Source organism: Schistocerca gregaria, chromosome 2, assembly GCF_023897955.1.
Source record: "Schistocerca gregaria isolate iqSchGreg1 chromosome 2, iqSchGreg1.2, whole genome shotgun sequence".
In the NCBI taxonomy this organism is placed as follows: domain Eukaryota; kingdom Metazoa; phylum Arthropoda; class Insecta; order Orthoptera; family Acrididae; genus Schistocerca; species Schistocerca gregaria.
Genome location: NC_064921.1, coordinates 639,826,111 through 639,845,435, shown reverse-complemented (window position 1 = coordinate 639,845,435; position 19,325 = coordinate 639,826,111).

The window sequence follows — 19,325 nt, the reverse complement described above, 5'->3', positions numbered from 1 at the left end:
CAGTTGATAACCAATAGATTGTGGTCAGAGTCCACATCTGCCCCTGGAAATGTCTTACAATTTAAAACCTTGTTCCTAAATCTCTGTTTTACCATTATACAATCTATCTGATACCTTTTAGTATCTCTAGTGTTATTCATGTAGACAACCTTCTTTTATGATTCTTGAACCTAGTGTTAACTATGATTAAGTTATGCCCTGTGCAAAATTCTACCAGGCTGCTTCCTCTTTCGTCTCTTATCCCCAATCCATATTCACCGACTATGTTTCCGTCTCTCCCTTTTCCTACACTTGAATTCCAGTCACCCATGACTATTAAATTTTTGTCTCCCTTCACTACCTGAAAAATTTCTATTATCTCATCATACATTTCATCAATTTCTTCATCATCTGTAGAGCTAGTTGGCATATAAACTTGTACTACTGTAGTAGGTGTGGGCTTCGTGTCTATCTTGGCCACAATAATGCGTTCACTATGCGGTTTGTAGTAGCTTACCCGTACTCCTATTTTTTTATTCATTATTAAACTTACTCCTACATTACCCCTATTTGATTTTGTATTTAAAACCCTGTATTCACCTGACCAAAAGTCTTCTTCCTCCTGCACCGAACTTCACTAATTCCTACTATATCTAACTTTCACCTATCCATTTCCCTTTTTAAATTATCTAACCTACCTGCTCCATTAAGGGATCTGACGTTCCACGCTCCGATACGTAGAACGCCAGTTTTCTTTCTCCTGATAACGGTGTCCTCTTGAGTAGTTCCCGCCCGGAGGTCGGAATGGGGGACTATTTTACCTCCGGAATATTTTACCCAAGAGGACGCCATCATCATTTAAACATACAGTAAAGCTGCATGCCCTCGGGAATAATTACGGCTGTGTTTTCCCCTTGCTTTCAGTCCTTCGCAGTACCATAACAGCAAGGCCATTTTGGTTAGTGTTACAAGGCCAGATCAGTCAATCAACCAGACTGTTGCCCCTGCAACTGCTGAAAAGACTGCTGCCCCTCTTCAGGGACCACACGTTTGTCTGGCCTCTCAACAGATACCCCTATGTTCTAGTGGCACCTACGGTACGGCTATCTGTGTCGTTGATGTACGCAAGCCTCCCCACCAACGGCAAAGTTCATGGTTCATGTGGGGGGGGGGGGGGTAATAATAACATATGAAGGCTGAAAACCTAAAAATGTCACAGTAAACTAAAATTTCCAAAATCCATTGTCCATTCACTAAGCAGGCCACAATAAAAGTCCAGACACAATGCGGCGTATTACCAATGAGAGACGGTGTTCATAGCCACATTTCTTCTGTGTAGAGTTCACAAATGGTGTTGGTTCATAGTTCGCAGCTCCTGGAGGCGAACGTCGATATGGCCTGCGTGGTCGTCATACCAACTCCAGAGTTAGATTCTGATTGTGAGAATGCCTTCGAAATTGGCGCCTCGCCCACGAAACGCACTCTGATTGAACTCCTGGAGCATTGCCCAGACGTAAGCGTAAATACTACCCAGGAGCCAAGATACTACAGGTACTGCTTATCGTGATGGGGCCTGCGGAGGAGAGAGAAAGGTCCATGGGGCCAGTGATCTCTGGCGGCGCTTGGCTGGCCGCCTGCTGACTGGTTGGTGCCATCCATTGTCTGTCGTCTGAAGTGCTTCCCCTGCTAGAGCCATGCAGGCATAACCGTCTGTTTTGTTGGTTGCTGGCTGAGTAGACACAAAGACCTCGACACAGCATACATAAACAAGACACGTTTTTCGGTTACGTGCCACACGTCTCGTGTATTCACATTATGTTTCTTTAATGCAGATTCGATCATTGGTAATCTTTCCCCTTTAGGGGCAGTTAAAGGCCTGAAGGGCAACTGAGTGCCCTGAATCTCTGCCAATTCGTCCTGCCTATTTAACAAAGCCATCTTGTGATCTAGTACCGGAAGCCTTCGACCGCTGATGATTTGTATTCCAAATCTATGCAATGTCTGGGAACTAACCCATGACCCAATAGCTTTTGGATACTAGTTGCATATACTGCACTGTACATTGGCTGTTACTTTTCTCAGTCGACTCAGTGCATTGCAGCAGCAAATCAAACAAAATTAGGGAAGCCGCATATGTTTGCACGGAATGACATTATCAACAGACAACGAGAAACGTGCTAGTCCCGTAAACAGTTACAAGATTTGACCAAAAATTCTCCTTAAAATAAGTTTATTGGATGAGTAACTTCCTCTAACGCCTGTATAAACTTCTGTAAGGAAATTAGGTAAGTATATTGGAGAGCTAGCAAATGAATAAGTACCAGCTTATTTCGGCGAAGAATAATTTTCAAGTGCTTATTCATATACTCGTCATTGTGGAAATTCAGATTGTCTTGGTATACACAATGCACGTTTGTCAATTAGACGTATCACTATTGACAGTGGTGGATACACTACGAGTACATTCACCCACATGGAGACCTGTAAAATTACGAGAACATGAGTAAGCTCTTGAAATTGAAGCATCCCCTAAATCTGCTGATCGTATGAAATAAATGGCTGTGATCGTAATACAGCCACAGTGGAAAATGGAATTGTGTTTTAAAAATGACAAGGGAGAGCAAGTAGAGAAAAGTATTCAGCGGTGGAAATGTAAACTGAGCCGCAGGTCCTCTATTTAACAATGTTTCTGGAGATTTCCATCAAATAATGGATATTAAACGATAAACATTTCATTCCATTCGACATCAGTATGATAACTGAACCCCCGTAGCTGGAAATACACTCTTTTATTCGTTCTGGCATGCAACCAGAAAGCCTCCAAACGTCATCTTAAGGAATTTCTTCCAGTACGTGAAACATGTGTAAGTTTATAAGAACTGTTGGCTGACATTATAAATCTTCCAATCGAGTCCAAGACACGCTCTATAGGTGCGCGACAACACCGTTTACCACTACTGTGTCTTATTGGCTAGCATTTTGCCTCTCTTCAAACATTATCAGAGTAGTCGTGTTTTCAAATCCAGTATCTCCCCACTTCATGATCCAAGGCGTTCTATTGGGTCTCGAGGATCGCTGCTTCCTGTGACCTTTCACTACGTCGTTTACGGACGCGTGGGGTCGAACTAACCGCTTCACAGAAGGGAAAATCTTGTGACTGTCTTTACACCATGCAAGCCTCTGTTAACTGTAGGATGCTGTCACCATGTAGAGACGTATGGCAGCTTAAGATCACACCCGAATTATCAGTAATCTGTTACCGATAATTTGTGGCGAGACTGTGTGTGTAAGTTCTGTCCAAGTTGCACCTGTTGCTATTCATCCGTTCGTCAGAGACAGTCGAACAATCCTACGACCTTCGTGTTGTGCACTCCTTGTGTAAGGACAAATACCTATTCTTCATCCCGTGCTGTTGCCCAGTAAATATCACAAGTTGTTCTGCAAAAAATGGTTCAAATGGCTCTGAGCACTGTGGGACTTAACTGCTGCAGTCATCAGTCCCCTAGAACTTAGAACTACTTAAACCTAACTAACCTAAGGACATCACACACATTCATGCCCGAAGCAGGATTCAAACCTGCGACCGTACGGGTAGCGCGGTTCCAGAACGTAGCGCCTAGAACCGCTCGGCCACTCCAGCAGGCGTCGTTTTGCACTCATACACAGTAGTCAACTGTCTGTGAGATCTGTCAGTTTCATATCCCATGGATCATCTGCATGATACATTGTAATGATGTGGGACGATTCGTTTTACATTGAGATTGCACATCAATTTGCAAATATGACTACATGCTGAACGTTTATAAACTTTTTTATAATTATTAGATATACTGATGTAAGTAATTCCCACTCTCCACATTTTACACATTACGCAATATGAATTCTTCTACGAAAAAGATGTGGTCAACGGAGAACTTTTTCAGTTTGTTATGAAATTTTACTTTGCTGTATTTCAGACATTTTATATCACTGAATAAGTGATCAAAAATTTTATTTGCAGCATTGTGCAGCCTTTATTGTGCTAAAGGCAACTTTAATGTGGAATAACGATGTCATTTTCCCCCTTCCGGTTATTATTACGTACATTATTGTTCCGTTTGAACTGCAATGGATTGTTACAACGAGCTTCATGAAGGGATAAATATACTGTGAAACAGTAGACAGTATGGCGAGCTCTTTTACCATAAACCTGTAGGATGGGTGAACGTCACATGTGATTCTTACAGCACGTTTTTGAGCACTGAAGACTTTTTTTCCTGAAAGATGAGTTACTGCAGAATATTATTCTATATGATATTATTGAATGAAAATATATTAAATATCTAAACTTGCTGATTTGTCCCTCCGTAAGTTTTGCAAACGAAAATGTGGCTGTGCTGTTTTCTGGAGATCCAAAATGTGTTCTTTCCAGTTTAAATTCTAGTTACTATAGAGAGTAAGAATTTTTCAGTTTCCACCCTATTTATCATTTCCTCGCCACGTGTTACACTTATGATTGGTGTAGTAACTATAGAATAGGATTGTCTTTTTAAAACTGAGAGTGAGACCATTTGCGGAAAACCAGTCGTCCTGTTAAGAACATTGTTTACCATTTCTTCTGTTGCTGTTTGTATGCTTGATTTGATTACAATACTAGCGTCATACGCCAGAAGAACTTATTCTGCTTGTTGTACATCAGGCGAAAGATCGATTACATATGAGAAGAACAATGGCGAATCTAAGATTGAGCTGTGAGGAATTTCATATGCGATATCTCCCCACTCAGATGACTCTCCCGTGCTGTTCCCATGACCTCATGCCAATGATTCAATGTTTCTCAAAGTGTGACATATGACAGGTTGCTACTCCGCTGGGTTTGTTGGTTGTGACCTCCATCTGAAAAATTCAAATCACTTTAGATACACAGAGCAGCAATTATTCATCTGTAGGAATTACTTTTTTTTCTAAATTGAAAACACAAAGTAAACATCCCATATGGATGACATTTTAGTCAACATATCGCAAAAGCATACAAATATTGAAATATAATTTTGTTAGCTTTCAGGGTGTTGATGGTGTAACGCTCCCCATCTTGTTCAATATACACACTACTGGAAATTGAAATAAGAACACCGTGAATTCATTGTCCCAGGAAGGGGAAACTTTATTGACACATTCCTGGGGTCAGATACATCACATGATCACACTGACAGAACCACAGGCACATAGACACAGGCAACAGAGCATGCACAATGTCGGCACTAGTACAGTGTATATCCACCTTTCGCAGCAATGCAGGCTGCTATTCTCCCATGGAGACGATCGTAGAAATGCTGGATGTAGTCCCGTGGAACGGCTTACCATGCCATTTCCACCTGGCGCCTCAGTTGGACCAGCGTTCGTGCTGGACGTGCAGACCGCGTGAGACGACGCTTCATCCAGTCCCAAACATGCTCAATGGGTGACAGATCCGGAGATCTTGATGGCCTGGGTAGTTGACTTACACCTTCTAGAGCACGTTGGGTGGCACGGGATACATGCGGACGTGCATTGTCCTGTTGGAACAGCAAGTTCAATTGCCTGTCTAGGAATGGCAGAATGATGGGTTCGATGACGGTTTGGATGTACCGTGCACCATTCAGTGTCCCCTCGACGATCACCAGAGGTGTACGGCCAGTGTAGGAGATCGCTCCCCACACCATGATGCCGGGTGTTGGCCCTGTGTGCCTCGGTCGTATGCAGTCCTGATTGTGGCGCTCACCTGCACGGCGCCAAACACGCATACGGCCATCATTGGCACCAAGGCAGAAGCGACTCTCATCGCTGAAGACGACACGTCTCCATTCGTCCCTCCAGTCACGCCTGTCGCGACACCACTGGAGGCGGGCTGCACGATGTTGGGGCGTGAGCGGAAGACGGCCTAACGGTGTGCGGGACCGTAGCCCAGCTTCATGGAGACGGTTGCGAATGGTCCTCGCCGATACCCCAGGAGCAACAGTGCCATTAATTTGCTGGGAAGTGGCGGTGCGGTCCCCTACGGCACTGCGTAGGATCCTACGGTCTTGGCGTGCATCCGTGCGTCGCTGCGGTCCGGTCACAGGTAGACGGGCACGTGCATCTTCCGCCGACCACTGGTGACAACATCGATGTACTGTGGAGTCCTCACGCCCCACGTGTTGAGCAATTCGGCGGTACGTCCACCCGGCCTCCCGCATGCCCACTATACGTCCTCGCTCAAAGTCCGTCAACTGCACATACGGTTCACGTCCACGATGTCGTGGCATGCTACCAGTGTTAAAGACTGCGATGGAGCTCCGTATGCCACGGCAAACTGGCTGACACTGACGGCGGCGGTGCACAAATGCTGCGCAGCTAGCGCCATTCGACGGATAACACCGAGGTTCCTGGTGTGTCCGCTGTGCCGTGAGTATGATCATTGCTTGTACAGCCCTCTCGCAGTGTCTGGAGCAAGTATGGTGGGTCTGACACACCGGTGTCAATGTGTTCTTTTTTCCATTTCCAGGAGTGTATTTGCAGCTGAAAAAGCTCATGCTCAAAAATAAACGGAAATAGATCGAAAAAAAGATATTAAATTAATAATTCCCATTCAGTGAATTTTCATTTTGTGCCTTTCATTAGAGCCGTGCAAAGCGGACTGCCTGATGGGCGGGCGCCGCGCTACTCCGTACCGAGCTTCAGCAGGCTCGGATGAAACGAGCTCGTGACGTCACTGCGCTGGCCGTGCTGGGCCACCTGTCCGTGGGCGGAGTGCCGCGGATCGGCGTCGCCCTTTCAGCCCTTCAAATCAGCTTGGTCCAGGGGCTGACATCGCACCACTCCGCGCTGGCCTATAACAATTTAATCAAAACTGTATATGGTGGGTGTAGTCTCATGTAGTATAACTAGAGCTATGTTGAGAAGAATGTTTCAGTCACCACGTGCAACTCGGTGTCGCAGCATCTAGACGCCGCTGACATGTCGTAAGGCTCGTTTTAATTTATATTACAGTTACTTACTGGATTTTTTTATTACTTTTAGAATACCACGGTTTCTGGAAGTATAGATTTTGTAGTGTCTGAAGCTGGAATATGACGAAGACAATTGTAAAAAATCCTTATGTACGATAATGATGAAAACAGAATGTAGCGTCTTACATTTATTTGGATTAAAAAAAACAGTAATCTACTTTCCTATTACTGGTATTTGTCGTTGTGCACTTGCATACATTTGCTTCTCTTGACGAAAGTTGTAGGTTTGGCCGAATGTTTACATAGTACTTTAAATAACGATAATTTTTCTAATGCTGTATGAATAACGGCCAAGGAGAGAAATGGTAGAACTCAGTACATTAGAACTGTTAATAAGTGATCAAATATGTAATATATGACATATTGCATGGAATGTGAAAGAAAGATAATTTGGTCACAATTCAATAGTAAGCGTTGGCAGTGGCTGTTGTTAAAGGAAGTCGAACCGATATACGTTAGGAAAATCTTGTTAAAAAATAGAGGCAAATCCGTTCGGTCAGGAAAATATGTCGAGGGACTCACTACTGGAAACAAAGAGTCAAAAATATTATTCTGGCTTTATTTGTGAGTTGAGGATGTCTGCATGAGATATATGTCGCTATTTAGCAAAGAAAATTAGTTTTGTTAACGGATCTGAGTCAAAACATCGATAATCATATCCAGATATGTATTTATTTATCTTCCTGATACAGCGTAGAACTATTATTAATTTATTAGATGCATCTGCATCTGTCAATCAGTTATAAATTAACTACTGCTTTGACCTACGCACACATACACTAATACGTTCCCTGTTTTCTCTCGATTTTTGTTATCTTTTTCCGAGGCTATTTACCTCACTTATATAGGGCTATTCATATTATTTCACGTGCAATCTAGATCGTTATCCTTTCTCTTCGTATTGCGATTTTTGTGTTCTTACCCACAAATGTACGTATTATGGTTTAAATCTTGGAGACTCACATTACAGTTTAATCCAAAGGAGCATACGACTTTTCAGAAGCACTCGTAGAAGAACTGGCATTCTATATAACATACTGCTTCTTAGTTCATTGCCGTCTTTTCTCAAATCGGCCATTTTATTGCCTTCCCTACCGCCGCTAATCGCCTCGGCCATTTTCATGCACTTCATTTAAGCTGCTTTAATTTTTATGACGAGGATGCTGGTAGTTGTCCGACATTGCGACATCTTCACACTTTTAAAACAGACGTTCTGTAACACAGCTGCTCCAACACAATTAGTAGCAATCGTATTGCGATGGTCACAAATTAATGAAGCTCGAATCGTTAGTAAACTCTAGGAAATCGGTTACGCAAATCCATATTTAATCTTTCATTAAGATGCTTCACCTTATTATGTATCAAACAGAAGTGATGGTATAAGAGACTTTCAAGTTTTTTTACTGTATAGAATATGAGTGCTGAAATCCCAAAGAAAGGAAAGTATTTGAAGAAAACGGAGAAAAACAAAAACTAGTGACTAGTGAGTACAGATTGCTGTGAAGGAACTCGTCATATTTGCAAGGAAAAGTGGCTTTGTTCATAGCTAAGTGAGAACCCTGGAGCAATCGAACGGTACTCCGTGAGTCACAAGTTTAACAATGCTTTCATAGGTGAAAAGGCAGTATTCGGCATTATGTAAAAAGCTCTCTGAGAAATAAGAAACAAAGAGAACAGAAGGATTGACATCACGTTGATGGAAGAACTGATTTCCAGTCTATCGGTAAGTATGCTCCTGTGTTTTTATATTAAACTGGTATTCATTACCAGATAAATTATTTGAGGAAATGTAAAGCAGGTTTTTCTTATGTACATTCAAATACAGCTCAAACCAACGGCAAACGGAAAATCACCTTCACTGCACCTCATGGTACCATGGAAGATGTAGCTCCTGAAACACTTAAGTAAAAATCCTCAGGAGAAGCTCTTGAAATACGAGGGTTGTTCAAAAGGAGGTTCCGATCGGTAGCGAAATGGAAACCACTGGGAAAATCCGGTAAAGCTTTGAAAATATGTGTTGGGCTGTGTCTCTAGTATTCCCATCGACCGTATCGTGTCGCTCTCTAAGTTTTGAGTGAGCAGGGAACAGCGTCAAACGTCTCCCGCCAAGTATGAGAACCTGGTTAGAGATTTCGCCTGTGTCATGCAGCCCACGTAACACAACTGTTGAGCAGTTCCTTCTTCATGACAATTCTCGGCCGCACACTTCAGGGGCCATGAAGACGCTGCTGCAGCGTTACCGATGAGAAGTGTTTGATCACCCACAATACAGTCCGTAATTGGGTCCCTCTGAGTCTCATCTCTGCTCACAAGAACCGCTGGCTATGAAGACAATATTATTCCACAGACAATGAGATGAAGACCAGTGCAGATAACTGGTTGAAAACACAGGCGGCTGCTTTCTATGACGAGGATATCGAAAAGTTGAGACAACACTACGACAAAACTCGAAGCTGGAGCAACGACTACGTAGAAGTAGGTTGCAAATTAAACGTTTCTGGTTTTCACTGCGGTTTCCAATTCGCGATCAATCGGAACTTGCTTTCTGGACAACCCTCGCAAATATTGTGAATCCACCTGAAAAATTATGTAGAGGAAAAGGCATCTCGAGCTAGTTGCTTTCCAGAATAGCAAATTGGTCGAAAATGTAGCTTACGATTGGAATGAAAACGGACAAATGTATCCGACTCTCCAGAACAGAACGAGAAAAATTCTGTGTATACAGTCATCCATCGTTGCGTCAGAGATAAATTTTAGTTCTGCAGGTTTCATCCTAAGTGCACGACGGTACCTTCTCGATATGGACAGTGTTCATGGTTTTCTCTTTCTTCATAACTCCAATCAGAGAAAATGAATGAAGGAATGTGTTGTAAATGTTTAGCATACCGCTTTTTGTTTTATGTTGTCTTTAAATCAACTGTGTATTATTGTATCTGTTTGTCTTGTAGCTTTCATTTATGCAAAATATTCCCAAGCTAGTGTTGATTTATTGCACGCAAATAGAGGAATCTCTTTCTTTGTCAATTATTATTGCATTGTAGATATTATGTTGGCAGTTTTGTAGCACCCAAAGTCATGTTTTAATGTTAGTAAAAAATGGTTCAGATGGGCTCTGAACACTATGGGACTTAACATCTGAGGTCATCAGTCCCCTAGAAGTTAGAACTGCTTAAACCTAACTAACGTAAGGACATCACACACATCCATGCCCGAGGCAGGATTCGAACTTGCGACCGCAGCGATCGCGCGGTTCCAGACTGAAACGCCTAGAACCACTCAGTTACTGCTGACGGCTTGATGCGAGTGCAGTGACAAAATGCTTCATTTAAATAATCCGTTAACATGATATAGGACTGTGGCACCGGCGTAATGACATACTCAATTTTTCTCTAGCACGAAACAAAATGGTTCCAAATGACAAAAATCCGCTTTTCAGTAAAATTAGATATTCACTACGTATTATCTGCAGCTTCACCAACTCTCAGTAGCTTTGTTTATTTGTTAGAACCGACAGTACAAACAGTGCTGCTTTTGGACAGATTCAGGTATTGGCAGTGTCAGCATGTTTCATTATAAAAGTCAGTCAGTTTCCGAATTCGGTTCTGGATGTGTGAGAACCTAGTTACGTGTCAAGTGGCCGAGAAATCATTGCAAATAAAACCGACCATTTTGCTTAAAATGAAGATATTCGAAGTGTAAACAAGTGTATTTAATGAGATGTGTTATCAACTCCATGTGTACATTTCAGCACCAAATAGTGTTTCAAAAAATTACTTCTAATATATATTGTCGAACATTTATTTCGCATGCAAACTTTAGAATGATTTCTTCAGGAAATAAAAATATTTTGGCCCCATCAGTTTGGTGATAACGCTTTTTTACGGTGTATAGGGAAATCTCTTACTGAGAAGAGGCAACGGCACGCCTAGAGTGGTAGAGATTGGCACGCAGCGCGGGATGTGTGTTTGACAGGCGGCGCAGCCCGTGAAGTGCGACTGGATGAGCAGCCTTGTGCTGCCGGCGGTGTGGCCGCGTCAGCTGCGGGCTGTGCTGCGCGGGACTCTGCCTGACAAGACCCAGTCAAGTTATTCTGAACACAACGAAGCTCACGTCTTCGTAGGCCGTTACCAGATGGCTACTGACAGTCAAAGATACAGATGAGTATAGCACAATGAACTGACAGGTGTAACATATAACAACAAAAATCACTTTCGGCAACAACAAAATTGCTGACAAAACTAAACATATACCATAAATAGAGAGGCACTAATTAAAAAGAAGCTTATGCTGTTCTTCACTGTTTCCTCCCAAAACGTACATAACTAAACTCTTAGCGGTAAATAACGTGACGATGTCGACGATCTAAGAGAAATAACAAAATTGTTTCAGAAAGAAACAATTGGAGCAAAACAAAGTTTGCATATTAGCATGGTAATATGAAATTGTTTTAGTAATATAATATTTGATAAGCTAACTGCTGATCAGCACCGCATATGAAAAATCTACACTGACAGTCTTTACAAACAGTCTTTACAAATTATGCACATCGAAAACGTTTCCGTACAATTAGATCCAACACAAATTGACAGAAGAGTTAATTACCCCCATCAAAAGGGATTTCGAGCAGAGATTAAAATGGTTTATAAAGCTCGCAGGGAGGTGGTCAGGTAATCGTGTTGGACAAAACCGATAATTCGGCCGCCAGCCCCTCCACCATTTGCAAAGTAAACAGCGAGCAGGGTCGTGGAGAGGACGCGATCTATACCTGCTGTCTGTCTGATCCGCTAGCAACTTTCCCAGAAATTTATGGGCCGAAATATCGGTCGTGTTTAATGAGATTATTCGGTGGCATTCCATAGGACTTATAAAGAGTTGCTTTGGCAATGTTATCTTGTTACACTAACGGAAACAAGGATAATATATTAACTTGATTTAAGTCGATGGAAGTGTGGCTACTGTTACCAAGTAATCCTCTATTTGCACGGAGCACAAGTTTCTAGAACTGTATTTTTTTATTTTTCTTTATTTTTAATTTTTTTGTCATCAGTCTACTGACTGGTTTGATGCGGCCCGCCATGAATTCCTTTCTTATGCTAACCTCTTCATCTCAGATTAGCACTTGCAACCTACGTCATCAATTATTTGCTTGACGTATTCCAATTTCTGTCTTCCTCTACAGTGTTTGCCCTCTACAGCTCCCTCTAGTACCATGGAAGTCATTCCCTCATGTCTTAGCAGATGTCCTATCATCCTGTCCTTTCTCCTTATCAGTGTTTTCCATATATTCTTTCCTCTCCGATTCGGCGTAGAACCTCCTCATTCCTTACCTTATCAGTCCACCTAATTTTCAACATTCGTCTATAGCACCACATCTCAAAGGCTTCGATTCTCTTCTGTTCCGGTTTTCCCACAGTCCATGTTTCACTACCATACAATGCTGTACTCGAGACGTACATCCTCAGAAATTTCTTCCTCAAATTAAGGCCGGTATTTGATATTAGTACACTTCTCTTGGCAGAAATGCCTTTTTTGCCATAGCGAGTCTGCTTTTGATGTCCTCCTTGCTCCGTCCGTCATTGGTTATTTTACTGCCTAGGTAGCAGAATTCGTTAACTTCATTGACTTCGTGACCATCGATCCTATGTTAAGTTTCTCGCTGTTCTCATTTCTGCTACTTCTCATTACCTTCGTCTTTCTCCGATTTACTCTCAAACCATACTGTGTACTCATTAGACCGTTCATCCGTTCAGCAGATCATTTAATTCTTCTTCACTTTCACTCAGGTTAGCAATGTCATCAGCAAATCGTATCACTGATATCCTTTCACCTTGTATTTTAATTCCACTCCTGAACCTTTCTTTTATTTCCATCATTGCTTCCTCGATGTACAGATTGAAGAGTAGGGGCGAAAGGCTACAGCCTTGTCTTACTCCCTTCTTAATACGAGCACTTCGTTCTTGATCGTCCACTCTTATTATTCCCTCTTGGTTGTTGCACATATTGTACATGGCCCGTCTCTCCCTATAGCTTACCCCTACTTTTTTCGGAATCTTGAACAGCTTGCACCATTTTATATTGTCGAACGCTTTTTCCAAGTCGACAAATCCTATGAACGTGTCTTGATTTTTCTTTAGCCTTGCTCCCATTATTAGCCGTAACGTCAGAATTGCCTCTCTCGTGCCTTTACTTTTCCTAAAGCCAAACTGGTCGTCACCTAGCGCATTCTCAATTTTCTTTTCCATTCTACTGTATATTATTCTTGTAAGCAGCTGCGATGCATGAGCTGTTAAGCTGATTGTGCGATAATTCTCGCACTTGTCAGCACTTGCCGTCTTCGGAATTGTGTGGACGATGCTTTTCCGAAAGTCAGATGGTATGTCGCCAGACACAGATATTCTACACACCAATGTGAATAGTCGTTTTGTTGCCACTTCTCCTAATGATTTCAGAAATTCTGATGGAATGTTATCCATCCCTTCTGCCTTATTTGACTGTAAGTCCTCCAAAGCTCTTTTAAATTCAGATTCTAATACTGGATCACCTATCTCTTCTAAATCGTCTCCTTGTTCTTCTTCTATCACATCAGACAAATCTTCACCCTCATAGAGGCTTTCAATGTATTCTTTCCACCTATCTGCTCTCCCCTCTGCATTTAACAGTGGAATTACCGTTGCACTCTTAATGTTACCACCGTTGCTTTTAATGTCACCAAAGGTTGTTTTGACTTTCCTGTATGCTGAGTCTGTCCTTTCGACAATCATATATTTTTCGATGTCTTCACATTTTTCTTGCAGCCATTTTCTCTTAACTTCCCTGCAGTTCCTATTTATTTCATTCCTCAGCGACTTGTATTTCTGTATTCCTGATTTTTCCCGGAACATGTTTGTACTTCCTCCTTTCATCAATCAACTGAAGTATTTCTTCTGTTACCCATGGTTTCTTCGCAGCTACCTTCTTTGTACCTATGTTTTCCTTCCCAACATCTGTGATCGCCCTTGTTAGAGACGTCCATTCCTCTTCAACTGTGTTGCCTACTGCGCTATTCCTTATTGCTGTATCTATAGCTCTAGAGAACTTCAAACGTATCTCGTCATTCCTTAGAACTTCCGTATCCCACTTCTTAGCGTATTGATTCTTCCTGACTAATGTCTTGAACTTCAGCCTACTCTTCATCACTACCATATTGTGATCTGAGTACGCCTTACAATCCAGTATCTGATTTCGGAATCTCTGTCTGACCATTATGTAATCTAATTGAAATCTTGCAGTATCTCCTGGCCTTTTCCAAGTGTACCTCCTCCTCTTGTGGTTCTTGAACAGGGTATTCGTTATTACTAGCTGAAACTTGTTACAGAACTCGATTAGTCTTTCTCCTCTTTCATTCCTTGTCCCAAGCCCATATTCTCCTGTAACCTTTTCTTCTACTCCTTCCCCTACAACTGCATTCCAGTAGCCCATGACTATTAGATTTTCGTCCCCCTTTACATACTGCATTACCCTTTCAATATCCTCATACACTTTCTCTATCTGTTCATCTTCAGCTTGCGACGTCGGCATGTATACCTGAACTATCGTTGTCGGTGATGGTCTGCTGTCGATTCTGATTAGAATAACCCGGTCACTGAACTGTTCACAGTAACAGACCCTCTGCCCTACCTTCCTATTCATAACGAATCCTACACCTGTTATACCATTTTCTGCTGCTGTTGATATTACCCGATACTCATCTGACCAGAAATCCTTGTCTTCCTTCCACTTCACTTCACTGACCCCTACTATATCTAGATTGAGCCTTTGCATTTCCCTTTTCAGATTTTCTAGTTTCCCTACCATGTTCAAGCTTCTGACATTCCACGCCCCGACTCGTAGAACATTATCGTTTCGTTGTTTATTCAATCTTTTTCTCATGGTAACCTCCCCCTTGGCAGTCCCCTCCCGGAGATCCGAATGGGGGACTATTCCGGAATCTTTTGCCAATGGAGAGATCAGCATGACACTTCTTCAACTACAGGCCACATGTCCTGTGGATAAACGTTACGTGTCTTTAATGCAGTGGTTTCCATTGCCTTCTGCATCCTCATGTCGTTGATCATTGCTGATTCTTCCGCCTTTAGGGACAATTTCCCACCCCTAGGACAAGAGAGTGCCCTGAACCTCTATCCGGTCCTCCGCCCTCTGTGACAAGGGCGTTGGCAGAATGAAGCTGACTTCTTATGCCGGAAGTCTTCGGCCGCCAATGCTGATTATTTATCAAAATTTAGGCAGTAGCGGGGATCGAACCCGGGACCGAAGACGCTTTGATTATGAATCAAAGACGCTACCCCTAGACCACTGGTTGTGGTCAACTGTATGATATGGCCTCAAAATAATCAAGCGTCCGAACCTGCAAACAGGAATTTTTAATAATAATGTAAAGCTAGAAGGATACAGCTACCGAGCAACCGGAAAACGCTACTTGCTTAACTAAAGAAGTGCATTTGCTCCTACACTGACAAATTTTCGTCGCTTACCCGTCAAAGTATTGTTGCAAATCAAATCCACACTGTGACATTACTAAAGGAATTCAGACTTCTAGTTATTCATAAAGTAATGGCTATCTGCTGAGAAAAAGCCAAAGGTAAACGAGCTAAGGTTGGTTTAAATGCGTTAATAAAAACCGCATTAGCGAAAATTAACATCACAATCAAACAATGAACATGAAATACTTTACACTAATGACTCAAAACATTATGGGCACTGCGTGACTAATTGCCGCCATGCGGTAACGAGTGGAAAAAATCGTTCAAATGGCTCTGAGGACTATGCGACTTAACATGTGTGTCATTAGTTCCCCAGAACGTAGAACTACTTAAACCTAACTAACCTAAGGACATCACACACATCCATGCCCGAAGCAGGATTCGAACCTGCGACCGTAGCAGTCGCGCGGGTCTTGACTGAGCGCCTAGAACCGCTAGACCACCGTGGCCGGCGCTAACGCGTTGAAGTGACGCTAGAAGGAAAGTATATTCGTATTATAATGGGAGCAGAGACGAGTGGGGATTCATTCCAGTATTGATACTCGTCGCAAATGGGGAAATCCACCGGCGCAAGCGACTTTTACAAAGAGGTGTTGGACATCCACGCCTCCTCAAGAAACTTTAGGTTTCGCCTGCTGCGAAAAACAGGGAAGGCGGCGATCCATAGCAGATCTGACCATATATAACACTGCAACCGGTTCTACGTAGCTTATGCAATCAAATGCCAAATTTAGTGTATTACTCAGTACGCCCCAACAGAACAAATAGTTCTGTCACGGAAAGGCCACCTATAACATTTCCGTCTTCTACTGCTGTGCCATATCCTCAAAGTTGGAGGCTGGTCGTGAAATAAAACTATCTTGTTAAAACAATTATGGTATAACGCAACAGATCAGTGTTACCCTCTGAGAGGAATTTTGTTATACTGACCGTGTTGTACCTAACGGAGGTGGCTTATCGGAAGTGTAAGAATTGCGTAAATATTCAAACAGTAACAAATAATATTTTACCCTGCTACACTGGTTAAAGAATAAAGAAAACGGTCGCCAGCCTAATTAGGCAAGATAATGATTAACATTTGCCACACGCGAGTTCAATGAACTCTGGCACCTGAATTCAGTGTGTTCAGGTTAAGGCTGGAGTTAACATATCAGATCAAACTACTGGCATGAATATAACAGATAACAATACACACTATTACTTTCATTGATTATTCAAATTGAATGGTCTTTACAACCTTACTGTTAATATTCACTGTATAATAATAAATTGGACATAGGTTCAGTACTACCTTTCAAACATTTTCCTACCTGACAAAAAATTGTAAATATAGTTTACTGCAAAATTATGAACTGGTCATAGGTTAAGTTTCCTTCAGCTAATTACTTTACTATATAGAATGAAAGTTAAATGTATTTCAGTAACAAATTACTTCTCACTGTCTTTTGAATAAAGAAATTATTGTTTTTATAAATAGTAGTCTTTCTATTAGTTGTTATTTATCATGAGCATAAAGGGTAGCCTGTTGATGCTATTACACTATTAATATGCACTTTCAATACCCAAAAGAAACAAGTGCTTAGCAAGCTTGAGTATATAACTATCCCCTGTTGAAGTTTTCCACGTTTACTACAGTGAGACACAAAATTAACATATTTGTGAGATATTGACTCACCTTTTGCGATTTACAACAAGCAGCAATGTGATCATTTACTAAGCAAAACTTTATAAGCTTCACTCTTAAGAACTTATAACTTTGAAGTTGGCAACAACATATTAATAAGCAGTTTTAACAGAAGAATTATTTTCTGCAAGCATCAATTACTTTGGTTCACTTTCTTGCCACATGAAATTTAACTTTCTTTTTACTATGTTCAAGAGACATTAATTAGTAAAACACTGGTCATTAATGTTCTTTCAGTAAGGACACTCGGTAATCACTTTAGTTCAAACGGAGAGGAACCTGAGAGGTGCTATGATAAGGAAAAAAGAATCAGTGTAGGTACACAAATTCAGTTATAAATTACCTTATACTTGAGCACACTAACACATCCAACAAGCTGATCCTTCACTGCACATTACTATAGTGTTCCATTACAGTGATTGCGAAATGTGGTGTCGATTTCGTGTTGTTAGGTGGATTTGCAGGTAAAATTGCTGGACTCTGTCATTTCTTGGTGGCGACGATAGATACCAATTTCAGAATAGTTCCAGCTCTTTATCCATCCGAGGCATTGGAAAGCGACAGGAAAAGCCTCTCTCGGAACCAGCACAATACACATCTTTTACATGAGCAGTTGACAGTTGGATAGTTCGTCCCCGACTGACTCTCAATTCTACCTTTTCTTCCTAGGCCAACCACAATTTGCGCGCGCTACACAGTTCCGTTCCCGAGGGGAACCACAACACCTTTTACATATGACATAACTAAGAACCCTAAGTGAAGGTGAGCAGTTTACGCAACGGCAAACATTTCAAATAAAACAAAACCTTTTTACATATTAACATTTCTATAAAAAATCATTTAAACAAAATTACAATTATATAGAGTAAGTTTTGTCTCCCTCCAAATGAGACAAAGAATTTAAATGATAGATACATACATTGCATAGAATCAAACCATGACATCAAAATTTTTTAAACAGAAAAGAATAAACACTCTCATGATATCGATAAAATCCAACGACCTTTACAGATACTCAATGTTATAACATTAAACCAAAACAAAAGGCAAAATAAATCCGTACAGCATTATAGCTATGGTGTTACACATAGAGTGGAATGTCGGTACAGGAGACACAGTTCAATGCACATTGCTGAACAAGAGACTCTGCACCAAAAGGCGCCCTACGTAATTCCATTGTCAGTTCGATTGTAGTGCGCTGGGGATCATAGACATTTGGCCGTGGATCAACAGAAATTTGTCGCATGGTCAGATGATTCACATTCAGTTTTACACCAAATCGATGGTCGCGTCCGTAGACGCCGTGGTACAGGGGAACGGCTGCTGGAAACATGCACCACGGTCCGGACTAGGCCGTTGGGGGCAGCATTGTGGTATTTGGGACATTCACCTCGGATTTCGTGGGACCGATGTTAATAGTCAAAGGGACACACACAGCTGTTGACTACGTGAAAATTCCTTCGGACTACTTGCATCGTTTCCTACATCCCAGTGGGGATACGGTCTTCCAGCGGGATAACTCTCCTTGTCACAAGGCCACCATAGTGATTGAGGAGCATGATCCGAACTCATGTTGACGTCTTGGCCAACAAATTCAGCTAATTTTAACCCTATGAAATGTCTTTGCAACGCTATCCATCGCCAATTCGGCACCCACAATGTGTGGACCGTAGTTTACAGTAATTGCGTGAGCTGTGCGCAGAAAGCTGATGCCACATATCTCCGGATGCCTATCAACGATTTGTCGCATCCATGGCATGCAAGAACAGCTTGTATATTGCGTTCGTATTGGGACCAACACACAATTAAAGAGGTGGTCTTAACGTTTTGACTCATCAGTGGGGTTCATCACACGTTATAACTAATAATTATACAGATTCACCAACGATTTCACTCTAGGGATAAAATACGACTAAGATGAAGATCGAGTAGAAGGTAAGGACATGACGGAAAACGAAGACGCTTTGATTAGTGTAGTTCAATACTGCAAGGAATGTAAAGGTCTCGAAGATGTCCACATCCAGCAGTGGATGACAAACGTCGGACGATTTTGATGACAAAGGAGCAACAATTAAGTCTCAGGCTGGTGTTTCTACAGTTGTGTATCGACTACCTGCCAAATACTTCATACAATTA